The 27,284-nt window shown below is 36.8% G+C and overlaps 1 protein-coding gene across 2 annotated transcripts in view; it reads right to left on the reverse strand.

The window, feature by feature from the left end:
• TMEM117 (transmembrane protein 117) overlaps positions 1 to 27,284 on the reverse strand; it is a 177,402-nt gene that overhangs the window by 68,605 nt on the left and 81,513 nt on the right. The window lies entirely within an intron of this gene.

Here is a 27,284-nt window from a genome sequence, read left to right on the forward strand (position 1 = left end):
CATTTACTTCAAATTAACTGTACTAAAAAGCACCAGAAGTTACACCACAATAAACTCATAAATTCTGTTGTGCAAAAGATGCAGAGTGGAAAGCCTATCCATTTGTAAAGATTTAAGAAATAATTGATCAGATAAAGGAAAATTGGGGTGACCACCTGCTTCAAAATGCAGATAAGTAACCAAATTCCATATCACTGTTATCAGTAGAGAGTGGGAAATTACTATGTGTTGTGATCAAAATGAAAATAAATATTAAGATTCCAGAAGGAAATAATTTCAAAGACAAAATTTCACACATGCTTTAAAATCCAGTTTGTCATACAGAGTGTAAGCTACCACTTTCAATCAATGACATTAAGAGGGTTTATCAAAGAGAACATGTGGCCAGTGAGTAAATTAAAAATAGATCCAAGTGCTAAATTTTGGCTTCAAATCCATTTGGGGTTAAAAGAGCTCAGTGTATTAGCATGGGCTGGGTCCAAAGGATAATGACTATGTTAAATAAATAGAAATGCACATTCTAGAATTGTATTATTCCATTAAACCTAACCTTAACAAAGAAAAGATAATATTCTAAAATACCACTTTTAATAACTGTTTAATGTGGGTAAATCTTTTCTCTGATCAGCAAGCTATAATATTTTTTAATAAGATCCCAATTATCTAAATAAATATTTCAATAAATATTTAAGGTGGAACAAGACTTCTGTAAAGATTTGATTCAATTCATTTAGTAACACTTTTTTGTCCTCTTAGGAATAGTCTACCTAGTAATGAATATTTGCAAAGAAGAGCAGCTATTTCAAGAGGCTTTATACAAGTTTCAAAATAGTTTCTCCAGATGCTTTCTGGAAAATTATTATATTTGGGAGAAGGATGCAATTTGCAGCTCTATGACCAATTACCAAAGGAGCATGTTTCATAAGAATGACATTCGAGATGGAGATATTTTCTGAGGAAAATGGCAAGATGAGGCAGGAAATGTTCTTTCTGATACCAAATAGCAGGTTTTCATCTCCCAACTTTGGCATTTTTTTAAAGTCATATCACCAGATCAATGTCAGGTCAGTTGCAGCTAAATTGGCTAAAGCAGAGACAGTCATTAAAGGGATGCATTCCATAAAGAGAAATCCAATTACCTTTTGCATTAGAGAAATCAAATTCATTTTCTGATTTGGTCAAGGACAGTCACTGTAGAAAACAGCTCACAGGAGAAAAGCACTCAACACTGTCATACAGCAGAGAAGTTTTAAATATATATTAAATACCCATTGTTTTTAGAAAAAGAAAAAATATAAATTTTAATTTAATTTGCAGAGCTTCATGAAAAGAAATGTGGGTTTTCTTCTTTCTCTATTTGTATTTCACAATGTTATTCCTGGACAGCATATATTTATTTCTGCTTTGCTGGACTATGTTTGAAAACATTGCTGATACATGGGAATAGAAAAAAATTGGACACTTTAGTAAATGTCTGCCTGCATCTTACATAATCAAAATAAAATAGGGAAAGCTACTTGCAATGTAATTAAGTAATGTATTTTTTTCTTGAACTAGGACATGCAATACACTTTAATCAATAATTACACTGCTTCAGTTCAAAAAGGAATGGCCCCAACATACAGGCAATATATACATTTTCGTTTCATTTAGTGTCTCATGAGAGAGAAACAGTTACACTATATTAAATTTCAAAAGCAAAACTATATCACACATACTGTCTGATTTTATAAGTTACACAAATGCCACAAAAATCTCAATTTACATTAATAATTACTATGTTTTATATATATTATGACATCTTAATTTTTATTTTGTCCTATAAAATATGACTTTATCAACTATTCATATTACTCACATTATATTAATTATGAGGCTAACTCCTAATGGTTTAAAAAAGATATATTGTTGTCAGTAATTCCAAAATGTTATGATTCCCATTTTTCATTACAGAAATATAAAATTGTTCATTTTGATATGCTCCTTTTGATGTTTGATACAATCATTAAACCACAGAAAGGCTTGGGTTGGAAGGGACCTTACAGATCCTCTATTTCCAGCCCCTCCCTGCCATAGGCAGGGACACCTTACACTAGACCAGGTCGTTCGGAGCCCCATCCAACCTGGCCTATGATAGATACTATTTTACAATATATAATACAATAATTTGTAATATTATATTGTATCACACAGAAGAAACAATCTGGGATTCAAAATCATTCAGAGCACGTAAGTTACTCAGACAAGAAGTGCAGAAAGCAAAATCATAAAAAACTTAAAAAAAAAACCCCCCGACAATAGAGTAAGGTACCTAAGATATCTGAGAGGTACCAAGTGGTGCAGGAAGACACCTTAAGGATCATTATTCCTTCCATGCAGTTACTCTTTGAGCCTATTGCTCAGGATATGCTGCACATACTTTACATCTCTCCACACACGCTTATGTCAAGTGACACTGCGTTGCACCTCACAGGGTCCTTCCCTTCCCAGCAGAGACAACCTCTGCACTGGGAGTGTCAGCTAAGGCAAAGTATCCCTTCTAAGTTAACAGCAAGTGAAATTTCCTTGAAAGAAAAAAAAAAAAAAAACGAAAAAAAAAAAAGAAAATGGACTCATACTTTGGTCATGCCTACAAAGTATCATCGAAATACTCCACTACCAGGAACTATGCTATCATCATCTTCAGAGCACTAAGAGATAACCCACAGAAAACTCATGTGGCACAGGCTGCTTGCCAAGCTGCTTTCATCTAACAAACTGCATTTTAGAAATGCAGAAATATAAAACTACATCAGTTGGTTTGATAGTAGTGCTTCTTCATATAACCAGCTGCAGAAACTGTTTCTTACTAGAGAAATGGGCTTTGGGCTTTAGGACACAGTATATTCTATCCTGCAATATTCATGAAATGGAGACAAGCCCTTAACAGAGAATTTTCATTGCTTTATTCATACTTGGATAAAGCATCAAAACAGGGTAAGAGCAGCACTCCAGAATTCAGAAACAGAATTCAGAAACATTAGGTAGAAGAATCTAAGATCCACAAGAAAAGCCTCAAAACACAAACCAAATTATGAAATATGAAATATTTTTGTATTCTTTTGATGTCGCAGTGAGTAGCAAAAAGTCTAATGGACAGCAGGACTCCAACATAAAAATCAGTAAAGAAGCTGTTTGTTTGTGTGCAACTACTCAGCCAGAAGGACATGACATCACAGTGTATTGTTGGAAAACTGAGTACCCTGGATAACTGCATTTGCCAAAATATACCTATCTCTACCACTGTCAAATACATGATTCAAGCATTAAAAGTTTTCATTTTTTTCTATTTTTATAATCTTATAAATTTAAATATCTTGTTTTAAATCATGAACCGCTTTGCAAGTAGCACTGTATTAAGTAACCTCTATATAAGTAGCACTTGACACTCAGCCTTTAAACAGTGCATAATGTGCCCATCTCCACTCACCCCAAACTCAAACCAAGAAACATTATTTTCAGTCCTGCAACTGGGGCATTTCATTGATAACAGTAAATATCATAAATTCCAAAATCTTTTAGAAATTATAGGGATGCCATAGTGACAGGACAGGCCAGAGGGCAGTTTCCCATGGCAAGATTATGAACATTGCATTCCTCATCAAAAGAATCCATCAATAGTTTTGCAAAGACTGAACACTGCCTATATGTTTCTGAAAAGTATGTGAGTTTTATTTCTAGAAAAAACAGGGGCTAAATCAGGTTAAAGTAATTATGTTTTCTGAAGTCAGAGTGTGAAGTCAATGAGAGCTAATGCACACCGCTGAGGGGATACACTTCCCTCGCCTTGCTGTTATGTGCTTTTAGGTAAGAGCTAAATATAGGTGTCCCACTAACTGCACATCAATTCTTTATCATATCTCAGTCTTCAAGTACTGTACTTCACCACAGTGATCATATACAAAACATTTAGTACTCAGTCATTAAAAGTTTCCATCCATCACTTTTCTCTTCTTTGAAATATGTAAAAATTGTGGAGCTGTTCACTTGATGTATAAAAGTAACCTATAGGGAAAATGTTTTTACACTTTTTTCATCTGGATTTCTGGGAGAAAATTATCTTCTGTGAATCGAGTCTGATACTCCTCTGATGGCATGACAGGATGGGTCAGCAAGGGGAGGTTAGCTGATGTTGTCTGTGTCAACTCCAGCAAGGCTTTTGACTCTATTTCCCATAATAACATCATGGATAAGCTCAGAAATTGTGAGTCGGATGAATGCACAGTAAGGGGGATCAAGAACTGGCTGAATGGCAGAACTCAGAGGGTTGTGGTCAGCCAAGCAGGATACAGTCAGTGGTGTTGCCCAGGGATCAATATTGGGACCAGCCTTAACTTTTCTATCAGCAATGTGGACAAAGGGATAGAATGGCACTGGAAGCCTGATAACATAAATCCCAACATGGTTTCCTACATTTTTTACTGTTTCTCACAAAAGTGTCATTAAAACCTCATCAAGTTTGCAGAGAATGTAAAACTGTGGGGAGTGGTTGATATACTTTAAAGCTCTGCTGCTGTTCAGTGGGACCCTGGTAGGCTGGAGAGTTGGGCAGAAAGAAACCTAATGAGGCTCAGAGAAGGCAAATCAGGATCCTGCACCTGGGGAGGATAACCCCAAGTGCCAGCACAGGCTGGGGCTGACCTCCTGGAAGCAGGTCTGTGGAGAAGGGCTTGGGGAACCCGGAGGGTGTGAGCTGACTATGAGCCAGCAGTGCCCTTGTGGCCAGGAGGGCCAATGGTACCCTGGGGTGCATTGGAAAGAGTGTGGCCAGCAGGCTGAGGGAGGTGATCTTGCTCCTCCACTTGGCCCAAGAGAAGCCACATCTGGAGTGCTATGTCAGTTCTGGGCTCCACAGTTCACAAGGGCAAAGAACTACTGGGGAGGGTCCAGGGGAGGCCACAGTGATGATGAGGGGTCTGGATCATCTCATCTTATGAGGAGATACTGTGGGAGCTGGGCCTGTTTGGTCTGCAGAAAACGAAGAGGGGATCTCAATACATATAAATATCTCAAAGGCAGGTGCCAAGAGGATGTGCCAGACTCTTTTCAGTGGTACCCAGAGACAGGACAAGGAGCAATGGCCATAAACTGAGAAAAAATAAGTTCTACCTCAACATGAGGAGGAACTGCTTTACACAGAGGTTTGCAGAGAACTGGAACAGGCCCACAGAGGTTGTGGAGTCTCCCTCCTCTGGAGACATTCCAAACCCACCTGGACACATTCCTGTGTCACCTGCTCTAGGTGACTTTGTTTTGACAGGGGTTTGGACTAGATGGTCTTCAGAAGTCCCTTCCAGCCCTTACAATTCTGTGATTGTATCTCAACTGTTACACATCTTACACATGAAAATATGCGATGCTTCTTTTAATTCTGAAATAGTTTTGGCAGTTGAGCAGAAGTGTCAAGAACTTTGTTACAGATTCTTCTGAAATAACTGTTAATTTATTTCAATCCCCTCTGCTGCATTTTGGAATAAACAAAATGTGTGTTTGAAAACAAATTTAACAAATATTTGTAATTAGGCTTACAGATCCATAAGGGGGGCAATATTTTTCAAGCTAAATATTATTAGTCAGCTGTAAATACACTACTAGATTTTAAAGTTTGTCTGCTTCCTCTATTTTGTAACATTCCTAACTTAGTTGATTTCTACCCTTAAAAAATTTAATCTTCTTTTAGGTTTCTTCTCCTTCAATTTAATTGCAATGAATTTTTTTCATATTTGCATTTTCAAAGCAACAACAATCACAGAGATAAAATGGCCCCTTCAATATACTTTTTATTGTTTTCTCATTTTAGTCAGAGCCAGAACATTGTTCTTGTCTTACGAACACATACTGTTCTAATAAGTAAACCCTGAAAAATAACATTAAATTGCTGTCACAATTCAGTAACCAAGATGGGTGATAAAGAATATTATGGTTCACTTTTGTGGCTCCCACAATGGCCTCCAGTATAATTTTGTGCATTTGCATATTTCCCACCATGCTCTAAGTATTGCTCTTATGAGCTTTTATGCTCCCAAACCACAACATTTGGACATGTGCACTATTTTACACCCAAATATCCACCAAAACCAGTTAAAGAACTTCTTCTGCATAAACATGGAGGAGGCTTATGTTAATTAATGCTATCTTTACTGATCCCTGCAAATTTATTTCTCCACCCATTGAGGAAGCAGCAAGCCTCTTTGTTTTTAGCTGGAATGTCTTGATTTGGTTCTGGTATTGTCATAATAGTTTCTGTTCAATCCATGCTGGGATAACAACTCAACAAGATGGCAAGAACTAAAAATATATAGACTTTAGGTTCAACTTTAGAAAAGTCACTACTGCCAGCATTTCCTTTCAATTTCCAAATTCATTTAGGACAGAATGCTCCACAAAGCCAACATCTAGACCACAATGAATTTCTGGTAAAAAACTTTAGATATCAAAAGATGAGTTAGAGAGAAATCTGGTCTGCAATTATTTTAAGTCTATTCAATTTTTCTGGAAATTATACTTTGTATTTCAATACCAGGAGAAATAATTTCTAAATATATTCTGCTTTTCTTAAATGCCTAATCTAAAATGAAAAAAAAAAAATTTAAAAAAAAATTTTTTTTAACTGGAACTTCCTTGACAGTTCATACATATAAGTAATTGTTTAGGATCAATTTTTCAACTGAAGCAGAGCTTCTGCAGAAAATCTCTAAGCTGTGCCATTTCATTTCCTAACATTTCAAGTCCCTACTGTGCACATAAATCACTATATATGTGCAACAAAATGTCCTGGCTGCTGTGTGGCAAGCACTTGCTGTTTATATAATCATTGATAGCACATTTCAGAAGACTTTTTTCCTTGCTTTACAGCTTCCTTATTAGTGTTACAAATGCAGAAGCAGAGGTCTGGGTAATGTCATATATTACAGACAAAGGGCAAGATATAAAGCCACATCATGATTTTCATTTAAGGTATTCGGCTCAGTTCCATTTTAGATAGTCATGACAGGAAAGCTTGCTTTACTCATTTAGAGAGCGCGGTGGTTCAGGTCAAAGGCCAGAGACAGAAGTCATGCCATGTTTGATGCAATGGCACATACATCTAAATCAATGTAGATTCTTTTTATAGTCACTGAAAAGAAAAAAAACATTTCTGGGGTGAAATTCACTTCAAAATAGATTCTGTTGTGAAGATGTACCTATTTTTCTACACTCTAAATCAGAACCCGCTCAGATGATCACACTGCTGCCACTGGAAGTCTGATAGCATAAATCCCAATATGGTTTCCTACATTTTTAAGTGTTTCACACCCAAGTGTCATTAACCCAATTAATGACATCTATGATGGCTCATAGGTGATGAGGTTTTGTCACAGGAAAGGGCTGTATTCACACATCGTATGCCTAAAAAGTAGGCTTTTGTCCTCAGCAGGCTGTTTCAGGAAAAGATACTTAGAGAATCCTTAGAGTTCCTTTGGCAGGTCCTGGAGGATTTTAGCAAAGGATTTTAGAGAATGTAGAAGTCATATCACAAAAGGGTAACACAACCTAGGGAGCAGAGCCAGACAATGCAAATATCAGAGACAGAGGTACTTTCCTATGATTCCACAGGATGTGTTTCTATATTTTTGAGACTAAAACTGCAAAGTTCTATAGGGAATGATGCTAAAGGTGCATTGGTTTTCTTCTGTGCAGTAGACTATTGCTTAAAGCAGTCAAATCAGTGTGCCCATTTTTAGTCTTGGATCTAACAGTGCTCATATCTTAACCAATGTCATAGGCATTATCCATTGACTTTAATTCTAAAGACACACCTAGGCAAAGTAGCAGCCTTCAAGTCTCCCCATCTTCTGTAGCTGCCGATTCAGACTCTTCACAACTTATCCTTTCTTTAATCCTATGATTAAACATTGTACAGCTATCTACTAACCAAAGCACTGAAGAAAGAATTGAGCCAGCCCCTGATTAATATAGAGGTAGCCTATGGCAGAAGGTCCAAGATGAGTTCATGCTCAAAGGGAATTTTTATGCAAAATTCAAATAACAGTTTTTAAATTAGGTTTGGATCCATAACATTTTGGAATATTGGATGAATGCAAGCACTTCCTCATTTACCTCAGCATTTACAAGTTCCCAGCTTTGAGCTGTACAATCACATCCCATAATCACAGAGGTTTTGTTTTAGCATATATTAAACTATACATCAAATGGTGGCACTCAGTAATTCAGGTGTGGTTCATCCTCTGAGATTGTCTTAACCTAAACAAAATTTTTGATGTCTGAATGTACCTGTCACAGACAAGTCCAACTGCCTGGTCCCACACGGAACATAGAATTCAGAGCAGTCACTATCTGCAGCAATGAAACCTGGGAATAAATTCTGGTTTGATCTGGCACAATACAACACAGATGCTGAGCTGTTCTGGATATATTGCCAGCCATTCTGGAATGACAAGGAGTAGTTATGTCTCTAAAGACAGTTCTTCTGGACTTTGCAAACAGGAAGCTTACTGGAGGACCTGCTGTAGAGCAGAACATCAGCTTAGGCATGGAATAAATATCAGTACTCAAGACATGAAGGAGTCCCATGCCAGACAGGTTCACAAGACAAAGGTTTCTACTTATCAAATTCAATTTCAGGACTGTCTTCCTTCAACATCTCCATCGAACAATATTCTCAGTAACACCTGCACATACCCATGTGCTGTAACAGATGCAGACAGCTTTCTGCATGCGCCATTAGCTATTACTCTTGAGCAGTGCCATCATTTTTATTTCTATCATGATGCCCTCAGAGACTCACAGTTAGAGTTGTAAACTGTCAATGCAACGTCTGTGTAGTCTGTGTTTTGAGTGCCAGAAGGTCAGCATTTGCTGTTCTGACAATCGTAGTTTTGAAGTTCTTGCTCTTCAGAAAAAAGTGACAACATGCATGTCACTTGGTGCCTTTCACAAGCCTTCTCCTTTCCCACAAATATTTTAAAATTGTGTTTGGTGAGTTAAGGGATGAAAGAAGAACAACAAATGTATAAATAACACTTGTGCAACACTTGAGTACACAGTGTGATTCGGTGACACATGAGGAAGCAAAACATGTAACCTTTCTGACAATACATTGTGACAATAGCATATTTCCAATTAATTATTTGGGAGGTTGCCATTAACTTCCACTTAGGGACTAACGAGGGAGTATCTTAATATGAATGAGTGAATGTGAGATACAATGGGTGTTTCTGACACAACTTTTGGGAATTGATTTCACTTTACACAGTTTGTTCTAGATCAACAGTTAAATAGGGTAAATATAAGATAGAAAAAACATATATTTCAAAATTCTCTATTGTTGTCTACATAATGCAGAACCTAGTAAAGACTAATGAATGTGTTTGAATGAAGAGTGTGACTTCAAGCTCTGATGTTTACTCTCTGCACCCAGGCACAAAAGCACAGGAGAACCATCTGAACACAGGGATGCCCCCGGCGATGGGCAGGAGGCACACTGGCCACTCTGCTGAGACACTCGCCTGTCTCCTCTTGCCAGAACAAGGCACCTAATTAAATGAAAATCCATCTCCATGCTGCTGGCACCGTGCTGCTTTTCCAGTTGATTCAAGGCTGTGATGTACTGACAGCTCAGAGTGGTTTCAATCCATTTCATTTCTTGAGTAAGTAAAGGGGAACTTGAAACTTCCTTTACGTGGCCTTTTCTGTTCTGCACTCAAGGCAAACACAGCTACTACATGACAATATTTTCAGTCTAAATAAAGAATGAGAGAAATTCTGCACAAAACAAGTTTCTCATGCAAACTCTTACTGGAAAACAAACTGAAAAAAATCATGAAGCACTTCTGAAAAACCTTACATTGGCTCTTTCCCATATTTTCTTTATCATATTGTAAAGGATTATACAACTAGAATAATATTTATGTGCAGCTGCTGGTCCTTTGACAGATTTTTGGGCAGCATCATTAATTGTTTTTAATTACATTTTTATACTGAAGCTACAATCACACTGAGAACATAATCCACCAACAAGTTATAAATCCTTCTATTTGTCCCCATTTCCTGTGCAATTCTGCACTTGAGGTGCAAGCATGGCCACAGTTTTGTTCAATCCTCTTTAAATGGTAAATAATTACTTTGGTCTAACTTCCAGTCTAAAGAGTACTCATGGAAGGTATTCAGTGGAAGGTGATTAGTACCAGTTTCATTTCAACAGCAGAAAATCTCCAGACTCTGTTGGAAAGTCATTTGCTATTCTGAATAACGAATATTTTGTTTTGAAAAGTCAGTCAATTATTTTTCCTGTTGGATTATGTTCTTTAAGAAAACCTAGGTAATTTTTTAACAATTCAGATTATAATTAAAATGTAAAAATACCCATCAAAAATTCACAAGAGGATGTAGCATCTTATTAGAAAGCTGAGAAACAATGATTACTCTTAAACAGTATTGGCATTGTTCGAGGAATTCTCAGTGCTGAAAGAAGAACACAAAATGAATGTCCCTATTCCCTAAATAGGAAACTTTTGGGATTAGTTATTAAAAAAATTGAGATCATAACTAAAGTTGTCTCTATTAAAAATTCATAATATTGAAGGCCTTGAGGATTTCAATTGATATTACTATTCCCTTAAAATTGTGTGATTGGCTCAGCTCAGATATACCAAATTAAGAAAGATATCACCATCAAGTTTCATTTTATTTTCAGTCAGGTTTTAAGGTTCATGTTTTTGTAGACTCTCCACCAAATGCGATGCCTTCAAATAAAGCAGAGGATAAGACACTCTTATATCACACAAAACTCCACTTTGGCTTTCAGATAAAATTTCTGCTCCTTCCAAGTCAAGAAAAAATATTACAAATTTTAACAGCTCCAAATATTGATATTTTTCTGTACAGTAAGCACCAAAGGGGAAGCTGGTTATTAAACATTAATGGATACAACTGAAAATGTTTCACACTGATCCTTGTTTGGGAGGAATATTGAAGACACACAGGGGATAAGGGTTTGTGAAGAATTCCTAAGTACTTGTTGGGTTGCTAGAGAGGATTTCAGAAAAGGAGGCGCAGCAAAAAGAGAGCTGAGAGAAATCACAGTATCTCTAGGGACAGAATTTTACACTCCCTTCTGCACTTGTGCTGAAATATGTTCCATAGCCAATTTGACAGTAAGTAGATAAGAGGTTCTGCAGACTGGGAAGTCAATGATTGCTAGAAATGATTGGTAGTAACACTGCATTCTCACATGCCCTTGGCTATAGAAAATAGCAGTCTTTAACCAAAATGCTTAGTTACTGAGCATAGGCAGAACTTTGTACCTTTGTTGGTTTTGTTCAATAAGAAGTGAAAGAATACCAGGACCTCTGGGCAAAGAGAGCATTCAAAGAGAATGGAAAGAAATTTGTTCCACTTTTAGGGACACTTGAGAACACAATCCTTAAAATATACTTGTTTTTTAGCCTCTGGTACACTTTCATTTGAAATTTAATATCTCTTATATAAACAAAGAATCTAGGTTGTTTTTCAGCTTTTATTTTTGGCTTCTTATGTATGACTATCCATCTGCAAACATTAATCCCATGGGGATGCAGGACTGATGTCACTTAGAAGAAAACAAGCAACATTAGATCATGGCTGCAGTTATTTGCCATTAGTTAGACATGTTTGGTTTCTAATCTACTGTCTACATACAAGACCATGGGAAATCAGGTAATGGTCACTCATTAAAACATACTTTTGCCTTATACATATTTATAAGAAACACTGTAGTGAGAACCAATACATTCTTTCAAAAAAGAACAAAGGAGAAAAAGCTCAAGGAGACCAACTTTACATGAAAGGGAAAGTTAGTTTTCTTAAATGTTCAGATGTTGCAAATTAAAAAATGCTGCTTTATCAACATGGTGTAAAGCAGATATTTTTATCAGATTCTCTTTTGAACAACAATTTGTGGTCAATTACTACTTCCCATGTGGATATTTCTCAAGGCTGAGCCGTACTGTGTGCACAGCTGATATGGTACAATCATTGCTCTACAGCTGCTCTTGTTTGTCATCTCAGCTAACTTGATTAAGTATTTTAATCAGTGTTTTGCTTAAGACCATGCATCTTCTGTTGAAAATTGTCTGGCTGGTATTTAGTTGAAAACCAGTTGACTTCTCAACATCTTTCTTAGACTTTGTCCGTTTCTCATGCCATAATTGTTGAAGGGTTTATAAATAGTACCTTAAATTCTTTCTTACAAAACAATAATGGATGTTCTCTAATACCTGCAAATTCTCTACTGATAATGATGATAAGCAGCTCCCAATGAAGCTGCTAAGCTGTTTTAAGTTTAGTATAATGCCATGGAGAATATATAACAAGACTGCCTTATTTTGCTTTAAACTTTCTGACTCTAAAAACCAAAATATTGTGTTTAGTAAACTTATCTTCCAACTGTTTTGTTAAGTTACCTCTTTTATTCAGCCAAATCAGGTGTTTTGATTATTTTCTTGGACAAAGTAGTTCTGTTTTTTCTCACAGACTTCTCTGGAAATGCAATGCAGATTATATTTACATGCTTGAACTAGCTTTGATGTACAATCTGAAATCACCTTTATTCTAGTCATGCTCCCTATGTTTATATATGTCTCCCTTATGATATTAACATAACCCAGGAGCATTATCATTTGGGCTTTTCAGAGTAGACCATTTGGCTGAGCTCCAGCTGTTTGCCTTTCTCTCTTAGCAAAAGGAGGGAACCACCACATTTTTGGGAAATGTAAATCTGCCCTCCAGAGCCCACAACATATATTTTCTTAATATCTTCTAGAAATTTTTGTTGAGAAATGAGAAACAAAAGCTAAGAATTAACAGAAGGACTTCAAAAATTATATCTTTACCTTATGACTGTGAAGAGAAGGCAAAAACTCAGATTATTAGTGTTCTCAAATAGTAACTACATATTCGCGAGTGATATGAGACAAAAAATTCTCTTTAACTGGGAAAATATACATATACTATCTTTACTGGATATCCACTACTGCAATATTTGAAGTAAATTTGTATCTACAGATGATTTACTTTAAATTACATCACCTCTTGGATAATTTACATCTATCAAATATGTGTGTTCTGCTTTACTCAAGTTTCACCCTCCCTGCCTTAGGTCATCTTTGAACCAGTCCTTAGACCACAGTTTTGATGCCTCTGAATTCTCACTGTTAATCCTGTCCTTGCTCAAAAAAAAGTATATTTTCAAATTACTCAGCCCAGGACGATGTAGCTCATTGGTATGAGAGCACTGTGACATTTTATCTGACAACTCCACTCTAATTCCAGTTTGAAAGACAGTCTGTTGAAAACTAAGCTTGGGCTGGTGCACTTCCATTTTAGCCCAGGTGGATATTAACCTAGGAGGCACACTGCTGGTTTAACTACTACCTAGCCTAATTACTGTGCTGCCACTTCAAGCATAAATGACAAATATAAGTAGTGATGCTCAGCGTATGTATAATGCATAAAGCTGAAATACACATTCCCTGATTTCTTTTGTCACATAAGCAGGAATCTCATGAAAATGTCCATGTCAATTGGCTGAAAAATTGGAACAGAATTTTTAAGGTTTATTTATATAAGCATATAAAATTTATCTATATATGCTTGAAAACTAGTAATGTCTGTAAACAGTTTTATTAAAATTGCAGCTCCTCTCTGTATATTGGCAAAACCATTTTATAACAGATGAATAATGAAATATGATTACAGTTCTAGATTAGCTAAAATTGATATGACCTTAGGCCTACTATGAAGCATTTTTCATGCAAAAATACAGTATATACAGGCATTTTAGTTTGCAAGAGGGCCTCCTGAATCCTACGCAAACCCAAAGTTTAATAAATACCCTTATCAGCTTTGAAAACCTTTTTCATTTTTTGATAGTAAAATGAAACAAGAAAATAGACAGTCAAAGATGAGTGAAAGAGATTCTAGAAAGAGAGTGAGATGGAAGACAGAGTGAGAAGTGTGGAAAAGACATAATACTAAAAATGAGAGTATGAGTTGAAATAATCTTAGCAAATTGACATAGGAATCTATAGTTGCAAAAGAACAGAGATCCAATTCAGAGTTCTTCACACTTTCTTCAAAAGAAAGAAGGATTGACACTGACAGGTAGATTATCCCTAGATTAAAGAAAACTACAGCTTTAAACCAGAATATTTCATAGGACATCTCAGATTGACTATTAATTACTGAAGTGTTTGAAGGGGAATCCAAACAGCTGTTCAAATAAGACAAACTACCAACCCACAGGACAAGAATCAGGCCAAGGCAGATCAAAGACACAACTTCCAGGAGCAGAAAGTTCATGTCTAAGACCCCAGTGTCATCATATGCTTGAGAGACAGGCAGAAATTAGATATTACCTGAAGTTATTAAATATAAAATGCACCTAACTGGAGTAGTCTGTAGATTTTTCACATTCATGAGTAATTAAAATATCTTCAAAACACACAGAATCCAGTGCTGTCATGTGAATCATTGAAGATACAGAGAGGAGCAATGGAAAATTGCTTAGTGATTTATAAGCCTTACTATCTCATTGGATAAGCATGTGAAGAGACTTTATAGAAAGTCTTCAAAAACCTCTGGTCCACTATGGAGCAATGCGAGAGCCCAGCAAGGAAAACTCAAAACTGGCACCAGCACAAGGCAGTGTCTCCTTGTGGACTGCAATGCCATCGACACACGCTTAGCTTTGGCTCACAGGCAGCTGATCTAACGTACTTCAGCCTCCTGAGACACAGGCAGATTAATTCTGAGGGACCACAACACATTGCTTTCATTTTTATGACCCAGGTCTGACTTCTATGCATTGTGCACCCTTGTACTTCTTATGCTGGGTTTGCAAATATGGATTTGCTACTTTTTTTTCCCATGCCAAATGAAAAGTAATTAAAGTAAACTGATTCATGTTTATGTGAATGTTTCATTCCAGTTACTAGGCTAATAAGTTAAACCATGTCGTAATGCTGTAGTCAGCAGTCAGCAGTTCAATTAAATTTGGCATGAGAAGACTTGAGTTTTTCACTGCTCTGAATGATGTTCTATCAACTGTTGATTCATTGGGGCTTCTTCTGTACTAGTCTACAAACAGGAAGGTGATTATCACTGTTGAATGAATGTTCTCTGTGTCAGATACCTCTGGTAATGCATCTTCAACCAGAAAACTTCTGGGTTCCAATAATATTGGACATAAACCTGAACAGCTCTTGAATCCAGTATTGCAAAGCCACCTATCCCTGGCTTTCCACATAGATATGCCTGCTAACAATCATTTTCAATGCAAAAATAAGGCTATGAAAAGTCTGGGACAATCCTGCAAACAATTTATACACAGAATTTGCAGGCAAGCTGGGGATCAGGCTATGGAAGGACTGACTGCAGAATCAGATTCTTCAATCTCAGTTCTTTAGCCATGGCTAATATTAAAAGTTACAGCCAGTCACTATTAAAAAAGCAATATTTCTATGATTTTCAGTAAAATTTTCTTCCATTTCTGACACAATTACCAAAAACCCCACAAAGCCCAAAACAAAATAACAAAAAAAAGATGAGAATTACCAGTAAACAGGACATATTTATAGCTGTTACTTGCAACCTGGTGCATACAACTGATTAAAATAATTAGAAACATGATTATTTGTTGGCTGTTTCAGTGTAACAATCAAGGTAGCATAAAAACAGCAAATGGGCATTTGATTTCCTGTGTCGTATATAATACACATGTATCTACATATCTGCATACTTCTGTCAGATACTTATATTAAGCAGTCTCACAAGGAGAAAAAGGAGGAAAAGGAGGATGTAGGCTTTTGGAAAAATAAATGACTTGATGAAGTTTTTAAAATTACGTTAGTTTATCTTAATGGAGAATTTTTAATAGCGGTAGTCACTTCGTAGTGACTACACATGCAAGTACAAAAATATTAATTTATACATAAGAATAAATTATGTATAAATTTATACATTTCCCTGTCTGTCCTCCTATGATCTGACTGGCAAAGACTAACACCCTGAAAAAATTAAACTGGGACATAGGTCCCAGTGCCACAAAGACTTTACAGTCTGCAGTTTACAGACTGCAAAGTCAAATGCAGTCAGCATTCCCAGGCTCAAGCTCTTGCCCCAGTCTCTAAGGCAGGGAAATCTATTACACTGGACTATCTACCTCCCTCTCACTGTCCTGTGTGCCACCTGCCTCCCAGCAGCATGCCATCCTCAGATTTGTCTCGCTGAATATCTTTCCATTCCTATAATGAAAGAACATTACCTAATATATAAACAAAGGATCTCAAGGCTTAACACCCGAAGCTCAAAGATTAATTTTGTCCTCTGTGGGTTTTTCTCCATTGATGCTTCTGGTTACAAAAAATGATCTAAAAACATTCTTTGGGAGTCAGTGAGAAAGCTCAAAGTATGCCAGCTTTCTGGCAATCTGCATTGTCCCTACACTGCCACAACTCCACTGCAATTTTCACTTGCAAAATAAATTCAAAATACTAGAAAACAGAAATGGGCAGTAAGAAAATGCTTCTAGAAAGCAGGCTGACAAAGAGCTGAAGATACTCTGCTGCTGCAGAAATGTTACTGAAGCAAAGACCTAAGTACTTCAAATGGAAAAATTAGTATCAGTTATAAGGGCATACACAAGCAAACCAAGGCATATTTACATGAGTTTTTAGGCCACGGCATCATAGAAGTCCTCATTTCAGCACTAAGCAGGATATTTCTGAAGGGTGTTATTTATGAAGGGCATTTCTCTGCCAAAATTCTTATATGACATTCTAAATATATAGTATTTACACATCTATACTATTTTTACAGCAGAATGTCCAGTCAGCGCAGACACCATACATATGGCTGCCCTTAATAAAATATTTCACAGTACTCATTCTGCTGTAGGAAGATACTGAAATAGAACTAAAATACCTTTTGCCTCTGGTCATTCTTGCTTTTCTAACTGTTGTTAGACTATTTGATTAGTTTGAGTGTGTCTTCTTTCACATTCTAGAGCTTGTATTTTTTTGATCCAAGAAGTTTCTAGTTTTTTAATTCTTGCACTGTTTTATTAGCACTGTACATATTAGCATTATACAAATGTGTCATCCTTTAGAGAAATATCATTAAGCATAATTATTTTAGCAGTTTTTAGAAGTTTTATAGGTAAGGAACTTGCAACATATTTTCTTTCTTTTTTAGTAGTGTGATAGCAACAAAATTCCATCTTGAAAATAAATCCTGTGGTTTCTGACTATGCTCCTTTCTCATTAACTGCACTATAAATTAGAAACTCAACAATAAATATTATGGAACAATAATTAGGAATAGATTAAATTGTCAGTTGGAATATGACTAGCAGCAGATTCCTATAGCTCACATTGTTTCATGACAATTTTCCATTTATGAATAAAATTGGGGACTTGAAAATCTATTCTTAGCTTACTGAATCAAAATAATAAAGCTTTTGGCTTTTTAAGCTGACTTTGTACTGAAGCTGATGGAGAAGGTTCATATGAGCCATTCTGCTGACTCATGTGTGGTTGGGAAATCTGAAACTGATGGGTAGTAAAAGAACACTGAAGAGGCTGTTTAACAAAGTTCTGCATGGCCATGACCATCTTCATTTCCAGACTTTTATTTAGTCTCCATATCATCATAGCAATAAGAACATGCTGCTTTATAGTTCCCAGAGGATAAAAGATAAGAAAACCAGATAAGCAGTACCAACTACATGGAAATGTTAAGGAAGGCAAATGAACAAAGCCCATTTAATTTCAGCTCTTTCAAAGGTACTTGCTCAGACAGCTCTACAGTTTGCTATACTGGAGATTTTATTGCTTTTTCATCGCAGTAAGTATTAAATTATGGGAATATTTTGGGCATGCTTTATTTTTTCTGAAGCTGTCTTTGCAGACACATGATATTTGTTTCTGTGTGAAAAACAGTCTAATGTGACTTTCATTTAAAATCATTTCCTAAGCTAACAGTATTTCTTGGCCCAGATCCCTAGTCCCAGACTTGGGCATTAGAAGACAGTAAAAGCTTCAAACTACACTTGTACTTTTCTGCTCCTACCTACCCTCAAGCTCTGATTCAGCTCTCAGTGTTTTGATTGATAAACAGCAAAGTTGTTTGATCCCTCTTCAAGGCATCACCATCAACTTGCTGTCAATCTGCCAGGCAAAAGTGTGATCTTTTTACACCTGAAGTTCCAGTTATAAATGTGCAAACTCCATTCCTCTAAGAGCAGTAAGGTTCACACACCTGGACTGATGAGGTGTAGCTATGGCTGTCCAAAAACCACAGATTTCCTTTTCTTTGTTGGGATTTTAGTAACAATATGCTGCAAATACAGCAGATAATGGAAGTATGGCTCACCATCCAGATACCTACTGGAGGGTGACCTAGTGTGAGAATCCTCCCAGAAAAATGTAGGATGTTGCACATGCATGCAAACTATAACATATCTCTTTGGAACTGCCCTTTGCAAGGTTAACATTTTGATGTTTGATGTGCAAGAAATGTCTCAGCTGTTTTACACATTGCAATAGAAATGCCTTTTCCAAACAAAAACAAAAATGGAGAAGTTTATGATTCACATGGGATCTCAAAATACCTTCTGCTCATTTTGAAGGTTAACAGCAGGTCTGACTCAGGAACTACATCTTGCCAATATCAGTGGAAAGTTACTATGAAAAAAGGATGAAAGGGCTGAATTCTGCTCTCCATTGCACTGATTAGAGCAAGTCCATTAATGTGACTGTATGGCAAGAAGGACCCTTATTCTAAATCCACCTAAAGAGAACAGAGTTCAGCCTAGACTTTACTGTTCTGCCTGCACTCTTGTCCTTCACAAGGCAGTCAGACTTTGCTGTCATGTTTTATTGTACTCCCATCAGATTTGTTTGACACAAATTGCAGATCTGACACTCTGGGTGCCTGTCACTGCTCCTCATTAACAATATGTAATGCATATAGCACAACTGGCACCAATGGGGGTGGCATGCTCAATTTAGGAACAGGTATGCTACAAAGTTGCTGGAAAGTACATATGAAATGCAGAACTTAAAATTACAAAAAATCTTCATTAACTAAATTAAATTCCAATCATGGGTCACAGTTAAAAAAATTAGAAAACCAGCTTTAGAGATCCTGCCAGCTGCAAAAAAGTTTCTAAATATTAATTAAAGGTTCTATTTAGAAGTATTTCACGCATGATTTCCTTACCATCTGTATTTGAAAAGTCTGAAAAGAAGAAAAATGCAACATCTGGTTAAAATTGCTTGAAGGTACTAATACTACACTGCTTGAATCCAAATTCAATAAAGGCATTCACCCTCCTTAAAAACACATTCTTTTCTAGATGAAAAGACTACCAATATATTATCTTTGTAGACTTGTCAAGTGTCTACAAGCAGTGTCAAACTATATTTTTAGCTATGGAGTTTACTTAATCCCACAAGGTTTTATCTTGCCTTTATGTTGACAAATGAACAAGGCTGAAATATATAGGATCTGAGCTTCTGTCAAGATTCACCCTGTTTCAAAAGCCATTGTTCTTGTGCAGCTGTTTCCTTTAAGCTGTTGACTTAAACACAGTTTTTATTATTCTTCTGGGCTTATTACTGAATTCCTCAGTAGATGCAGTTAATTTTCTCCAAGCTTTATCTTTGTTTGTAGACAAGGCAAGAAAATGCAGCAGAATTATAACATGATATACCAAGATGCAATGGGGTTACTTGGATAACTAATTTAACACAAATGGCTGTGTTGTGGCTTGGTTTTCTTATTCCCATGTTCTTGTTTTTCAAAATATACTTGCAACATACTACCAGATGAGAGTGAAAATGCTACATGCATTGCTTGTAACACCTTTTAGTTATTAGCACAGGCAGTAATCATTAGTAGCACATAGATGCTGCAGTGAAATGTTAAAGTTAGCAAGTTGGCTTGCTGAACACAGCACAGGAGACAGATTCCTTACCTTGAATTTTCATGTCCTTTCTAACCACCATTCTTCACAAAAAGTTATTTTTCCTAGATTTTAACATTTCTGGTGAATTAGGGGTTGGTAGGCTGCCTATAAAATCAGTAAGGTGCACAAATACTTGAAAATAAGTGATTTGCTCATTGTTACCAATAGAAGACAGTGCAGGAAGATCCATAGAATCCTACAGTAATGTCAGAGGTGACAGTAGTGAATTTTCTTCCTTTTATTCAGTATCTATGTCTGGCAATATATTCTCTGCAGAAACGTGATTTGGAATAATCCTTCAAGGTCTTGTTAACTGCTCTGTGTAAAAATATTTCAAGAGTATGACAAGAAAACTGTTTCCACAGAGTAGTTAGTCTAGCTGTCAGACATGCTTTTGAATCTCCTCTTTTTTCATTTAGAAAAAGGATACTCATGGTTTTTTCTTAAAGCACCAATTACTTTAATATAAATACTTCTTAGTTGATATTTTCAAACAAATTAAAAGATAAAGAAAACACTGAGAAGCACAAAGAACATTCAGATTACAGACAGGCTGTTTTTCCCTAGTTATATAGACATGAATACAGAGGTAAATTTGAACTGCAGTTCTTAACAGGAAATTCTTAATCATCTAGTCAACAGCTGCCATCCTATGAGCAAAGTGGGGAACCCATAAACCTCGCACTGTACCCATGGAAACTGAATATTCTGATGTATGGGATAGATGGAATACAAGAACCACTCCTAAATCCTGTCAAACTACTACTTCTTCCTCTTCACTCCCAACAAAGACTACAAAGAAATGAAGAAAATCTGCCACCTTACTAAACATCAACTTATTGTTGAATGAAGTACTGAAAAAATATACTTCTCTTCAGAATCAATCTGACAGAGACTTGGCAGCAGGGATCCACAAACCTATGACCTCCAGATTGATTACTGCATCTCATAGTATCCAAGACTGAAAAATACATACTTGGAAAAGAACTCCCACTGCTACAAAAGCAGCTGCTAGTCTGCTTAGCAACACAAGCCGCTGTGAATGCATCATTCTGGCACACCGGTCTCTGCACCAGCTCCCTCACGATTTCAGAGTCCACGTGGAGGTTATTTCCATGGTCCTCAAAACTCTCTGCGGGCCTGGCCTTAGGTACTTGAGAGACCTCCATCCCCTCTGCAGTGATGACCTTTTCTGACAGCTCTGTTCCCTTGGAACAATGAAGCTGTCAGCCAAAGGAAGAAGCTCAGCAATGCAGAAGAACTAACTTTACAGAAGCTAAATCTTGGTAAGAGTGCTACCATTAAGAGGGAAACTACTAAAACTCACCAACCAAAATCCTCAGATCTTCCACAAGTTTCTTCCCCACCCAAATGCAAAATGGGCGGATGGATTGGATACCAGTCTTCAGTGTATAATCATTGCCAGATGTAAATACAAAATACACTCATAGTGAGAGATGTAATACTTTAATAACTGCTCCTATTTTGTGGTTCCTAGACTAGGAAAAAACACAGAAAACTGCCTACCTACTCTGTCTCAAACATCCTCTCTTGAGGCCAATGAAAATTACTGAAAAGTGAGTTTCAAGTCATTCTGCCCAATTTCTTGCTCATTGAATTAGAGTTACTGGTAATTAAAATTTAAGTTTTTTCTCTAGAAAGACAATGGTCCTTACTCCCAGTAAAAGCACTTCTCTCTCCTTCTCCCATAAAGTACTTTTACTTTAGGAAACAACAGTGATAGGAAATTCAAAGCAGCCCACTTAGAAGTGCTGTGTTTTAAACAGTGCAGTGCTTCAGATGGACAAAAAAATATCCTCTTGAATACTTTTGTAAAAGGAAAGGAACGTTCAGTCTCAGAAAATTTAACTCACTTTAACAAGTGTTTTCAGCATCTGAAAGAAAAATAGCACAGGCTGTCATAAACAGTTATTAGGATCAGAAGGAATGAGACAACTTTTAACACTCTTCATACTATCACAACGTCACACTTCAGTCCTGGGACTTTATCCTTAACTGAGATATGTGTGTTACTGAAGAAAAGTGCTGCACACAGTTCAAAGATGTGTCAGCTGGTGGAAGCAACTGGACTGAGTAAAAAACCTCAGGGTAATAAGATGACCTGGTATGAATACAAATGCATATCATTCACTCAAGGGATCACACTTCTCACATCATACACTGCCTAAGTGCTTTATGGACAGCAGCAGAACCCCAAGAACAAAATCAACACTGCTCTCTGAAGTCATTCAGTATACTGCATAGAATAAACTGTGAGCTCTTGAACATCTGAAGTTCAAAAAATTTTAAAACCACAATGAATAATTCAATTTTTCTCTCAAGTGACCTCATGCAATGATGCTGGGGGCTGGATTCAATGTTTATAAGTGAACTGAAACCAGCTACAAAAGCAGCAGCTACAAAAGCTACAGAACAAGGAGTGGGAGCTCTCTTAGAACTTTTAAAGGGCTCCTCCAAATTTACTGGTTTGTAGGCTTGATCTGTACACTAATTTTTACACAAATACTGCTGTAAAGGTTGTGGGATGATCATTCTCACATTGTCAAACTAGTTTTGATAAGGATGCAGCTAAATTATTATAAAAGTGCATGTGGAATCAGACTTTTCTTTTAAAAATACCTCGGCTCTAATGTCATCAGTAATAAAATGATTTTTCTGACTTTATCGGTACTAATGCTGATAGTCAGGGCACTGCACAGAGGTTCACAAGCTATAGCTGCATGGGAGGCACACTGAGCCCTTCTGTAATGTTGACATGTTTTGCTGCCTGGTAATGTTCATCAGTGAACTGTCCACAGGTTAATGCAGCAAAGTGGGTACATCTTCCTGTCCTACTACTAAGTTTTAGAATTTATTTTTATTTAAATACAAGCTATTCAATCTACTCCTCTTCCAAAAATGAACTGATCATTTGCTGCAATTGTATACCTTATTCTGAAATGCATTATGATTTTAGCAATTAATTTTACTTAATTAATCAAAATTTCTAATGCCAATCTGAGTTTTCTCTGACAAGTCTGCCCTGCATTGCCTTGTTGCAGTGAATGTATGTCACCAGCATCTGTGCTTCATTACAAAGAGCAGGTGTAAAGTTATAGTTTAACCTCAGAGAAAGGACCACATTCACCAAGGCACACCTCATGCAACTCTATACAGGTAAAAGTTACAGCCAGGGTTAATTCAGCAATCTGTCTCCTGCAATTTCCTTTAACTGTGTTATTAAAGTATAGCCATTAGAACTGGCTGGCAGATTGCTGTGGCCATGCCCCTGCTGTATTCCTGTAAATCTCCTCATTTTAGTTTCTTTTGTATAGTCTGGTGGGGCACTGATTAAATCCTCAGTGAAAAGGATTCAACCTTCTCCATAATATTGACCATTTGACAGAGAGGTCTCTCCTGGGCTGAAGAGGAGCGTGTAGATATCAGAGAATACACATCAGGACTGCACAGCCAGGACAGCCCTTGGTGCCAGTGAGAGCTGTAAGCTTGTACACTGTCCCCTCTGAGCCTCAAAACAGACTACTCATCATGTTTATCATTACAACAAGAAAACAGCAAGTGTGGGGGGTGTGCAGGACTTACTCCACTGCCCACAATACATGAGGAGAGTGAACCTATTGTGTTAATGCTAAAAAATTCAACTAGCACTAATATTTATTATTGCAGCATAGCTTTAGCATTGTATAGTTTGCAAAACCCCACACAGTCAGTGAAAAAAAATCAGTGCCTTTTTTACATCACAGAGGTGTCAAAAGATGAAACAGAGAAGATAGAAGTACAATAAATGAATAGATCAATTAAGCCATCATTAATTAAGTGGTCAGAATTTTAATTCCTGTGAAAGAATTGAAGTGTAATGCTTATGGAGAGGCTGTTCAGTGTAAAAAATACTGAACAAGAGATTCAGAATGAACAATTTACAAAGACAGAAGGAAATATGAGGAGTTTAAGACATTGTGTGGTGCACAGAAAGGATGAGAGCAGGAAGAGAGAAAGGCGGAACCAGAAATAAAATATATTTGGGAACCACTCAGAATATCCCAGAATACTGACACACAGAAATAAGAATAGAAAAATACAATCTTTTTTTAGCATCTACAGCTTGAAATGAATGACAAGCAATGAGTTTTAAATAAAATAAACTTAAGAGGAAAAAGCTGATTTCTGAGGCAACAATTAGAGACATCATCATTCATTGGTTAGATTTCAGAGCTTTTAATACAAACTCCACATTACAGCTAAATTCTCAGTACCTTCCTTATTATCCTTTCTTGTCAAATAACTGGATTTTTGTAATACTTGTTGGTAATTCAGATTTCATTTTTGCAATGCAAAGTTTTATTCCAGCGAGTGCTAGTCTTCAATAACCCAACAGGGCAACACCATGTAATGTTAGAATGGCTTGGAGGTCTCACTACATTCTATTTTCAGCTCCAAATCTCTACGCATTTCCAAAGGAGAAAGAAGGTATAGAGTTGACTAGACAAGGAGCCAGAGAGAAGACCTCACAGAGGAATAGTCAGCCAGTGTTGGCATCTGTTCTGAAATCATTCCCAAGTATCTGGCTTTGAGCATCATGTGGCTGACTGAGGCCCTTCATGCTACCTCAACTCATTTAATAGTCCTTCATCTAACAACTAGTATAAGATAACCTTGTAATAGATTAAATCAATAAAAATAGTAGGTTAGCACAGCATGAACAAACAGCATGATACAGGCCCAGTCTGGCTTTGGTCACACCAAAGAGAATGTACACGAAAATCACCACAGGACAGAAAATTCAGGGGAAATCAATGAGCCAAAGCTTTCTGTGGCCACAGAACAGCTTAGTCTGAATAAATAAATGTTTGCCTTCAATTGCCTTATAAAGATTAAGGCTGTTTTGTATCAGTAACAACAGAAAACAAGAAATGCTCCCTTTCAGGAACACACACACTCACAAATTACTTCCCCTATTAATGCCCGATATCCTTTGAAATACATCTTGAAATTTAGATAACTTCAATAACATTTCTTCTTAACAATTTTCCTAACTTCAAGGCAAAATATAAAGTTCTGGAGGATACTCTGACATGCTTGTTCTCATTACTGTCCATACAATCCTTGATTTCACACTGCTGTTGCATGTGGATTCCTGCTGGTTTATTTGTGTTATGGTTTCACATTTACCCACTGCTGCATGAACCTCTGACTTTATGTGAAGTTCTTTTAATGCTTCATCAGGAAGTCCTTGACACTCTGAAAGTATTCCTTTACCTTCTTTAATTCCAAGGGATGGTTAACAGTAAACCATTACATGTTTTAATTCTGCTGGTTTGTGGGACAACTTCTGGCATTTCTCTAAGTGTCCTGGGTTTTCCCAGGACACAAAACCTGAATACCTTGAATATAAATATCTGAGTCACCTTATAATTCCTTTATTACCAGTGGACAGAAATATGCAGTTTTACAATATGATTTATTTGCATCATTTTAGATGTCAAATATAGTCCAATGACTTAGCAGGACTTTTTCTCTTCATTGACCATTAAGACAACCCAGAAAATCAGCTCAGAATAAAATATCAAAATCTGTAACTGTCCAAATGTAAATCCTACCAATTCTGAGACCAAGCTACTACTTGGTCACACAAATCCTACCTTCATTCTCTGGGTCAAGTGATGACCCAAGCAAAGTACAGTGTAAAGCCATACAGGTATAAAGCCTGTTCCTCATCTGCCATGGATATTCTGGAGGTCTGTGAGATATAAAAGGAAGTGCAAGCAAAACATGTCTGCACTCTGAAAATGATGGTCCTGCCTAATAAAACACTGAAGTGCTGCAACCTGAGCTGTGCCTTGCACTAGTGCTGGACCTTTGTGAGTGCTGCACCACCATAATCACACCTACGTTTGTCCTCATTCTGATAATGCTCCTGACAGGACTCTGTCCATTATGAAGTAGATTATCTTGTCTAATAACACCACTTAAATTGTTTCTTTACAATAAAATTAGGGTGGTGGGTAGTAAAACTAATTTTGCGTCATTACATGATGAGCCAAAAAGTTTAAGCAAGAACCTCTTCAGGTTAAGAGATAGAGAATATGTGCCTTGATTCTCTGCAACCACACATTAGTATGAGCTTCATCCCTTTGGTACAGTTATACAAGCTATATACAAGTTATAAAAGAAACACAAAGCAGAAGAGAAGACAGGCCAGAAATGAGCCCAGAACAAGCCATCACAGGAAAAAACCATATACTCTGGGTTCACACACAGCTGAAGCCAGGGGAAAAGGGAGCACAGTCCAGGGGCATTCACCACTTGGAAGTATCTCCAGTGCACATACATTCCATTGCAATTTTCCACAGATGAAATTATTCAGCATCTTTGCAGAGGCAGACACCACTTAGAATGCTGCCATCAATGGGGATAGAGAGAATAATTTTCCTTAAAGATTTGAGGAGAGCAGGGATGGGATTAATACAAAACTGAGGGCAGGGTCTTGTCTCAGCTCCATCACCATTTCCCTTTTTTCTTATCCCTTTTCCTTTGTTTCAGCTCTCTATTGTAAAACAGGGGCATATTAGCATATGTATCTCCATGAGTTGCTATAAAGATCAATCCCTAGTGTCTGGAAATGCAAAACCTTTTTTATTACTGCCAGTGTAGGAGGCAATGATTTCTTTTGTGATTTGGAGAAGCGTAGTACTGTAAGAAATTACAAAAATAGCTTTTTAATGGAGGTTTTAAAAGTACTTAGAAAAGTTTAAGTGAAACTCGACAATCCCTCTATCCATTAAAAAAAGTACTTCAAGTTCCCACTTCAAGTAATGTAAAATAAAAATAAGAAGAAACCAAGAGATTAGACTCATCTTACTGAGTGCTTTCTATTAAATGAAGCTTTATAATGAATTTTAATTCATATCCATTGAAACTTTTTAATATCTCAGTTTTTAAGAAGCAATTGTATATTTTAAGTCTGACACAATCAGCATAATTGCACCCAAGTTAGACTTGGGTTTTGACAGCAAAGAGCTTTTGGAAGCCAACCAATCTGATTAATTCTGTAAAAACTGGGTTTAAACATACTGAATTTTCATTCTTTCTTGAGCACAATCACAAGTACTGATATCAAAAAAATTACCTTTGGCTAGAGTATCATAAGCCTAAATTGGACGGTTTCTAAGATTTCTCTATACATGCAAGAAAGAGCTAGTGATTTCACTCAGAACTC

This window comes from Ammospiza caudacuta, chromosome 5 (genome assembly GCF_027887145.1).
Source record: "Ammospiza caudacuta isolate bAmmCau1 chromosome 5, bAmmCau1.pri, whole genome shotgun sequence".
Lineage (NCBI taxonomy): Eukaryota > Metazoa > Chordata > Aves > Passeriformes > Passerellidae > Ammospiza > Ammospiza caudacuta.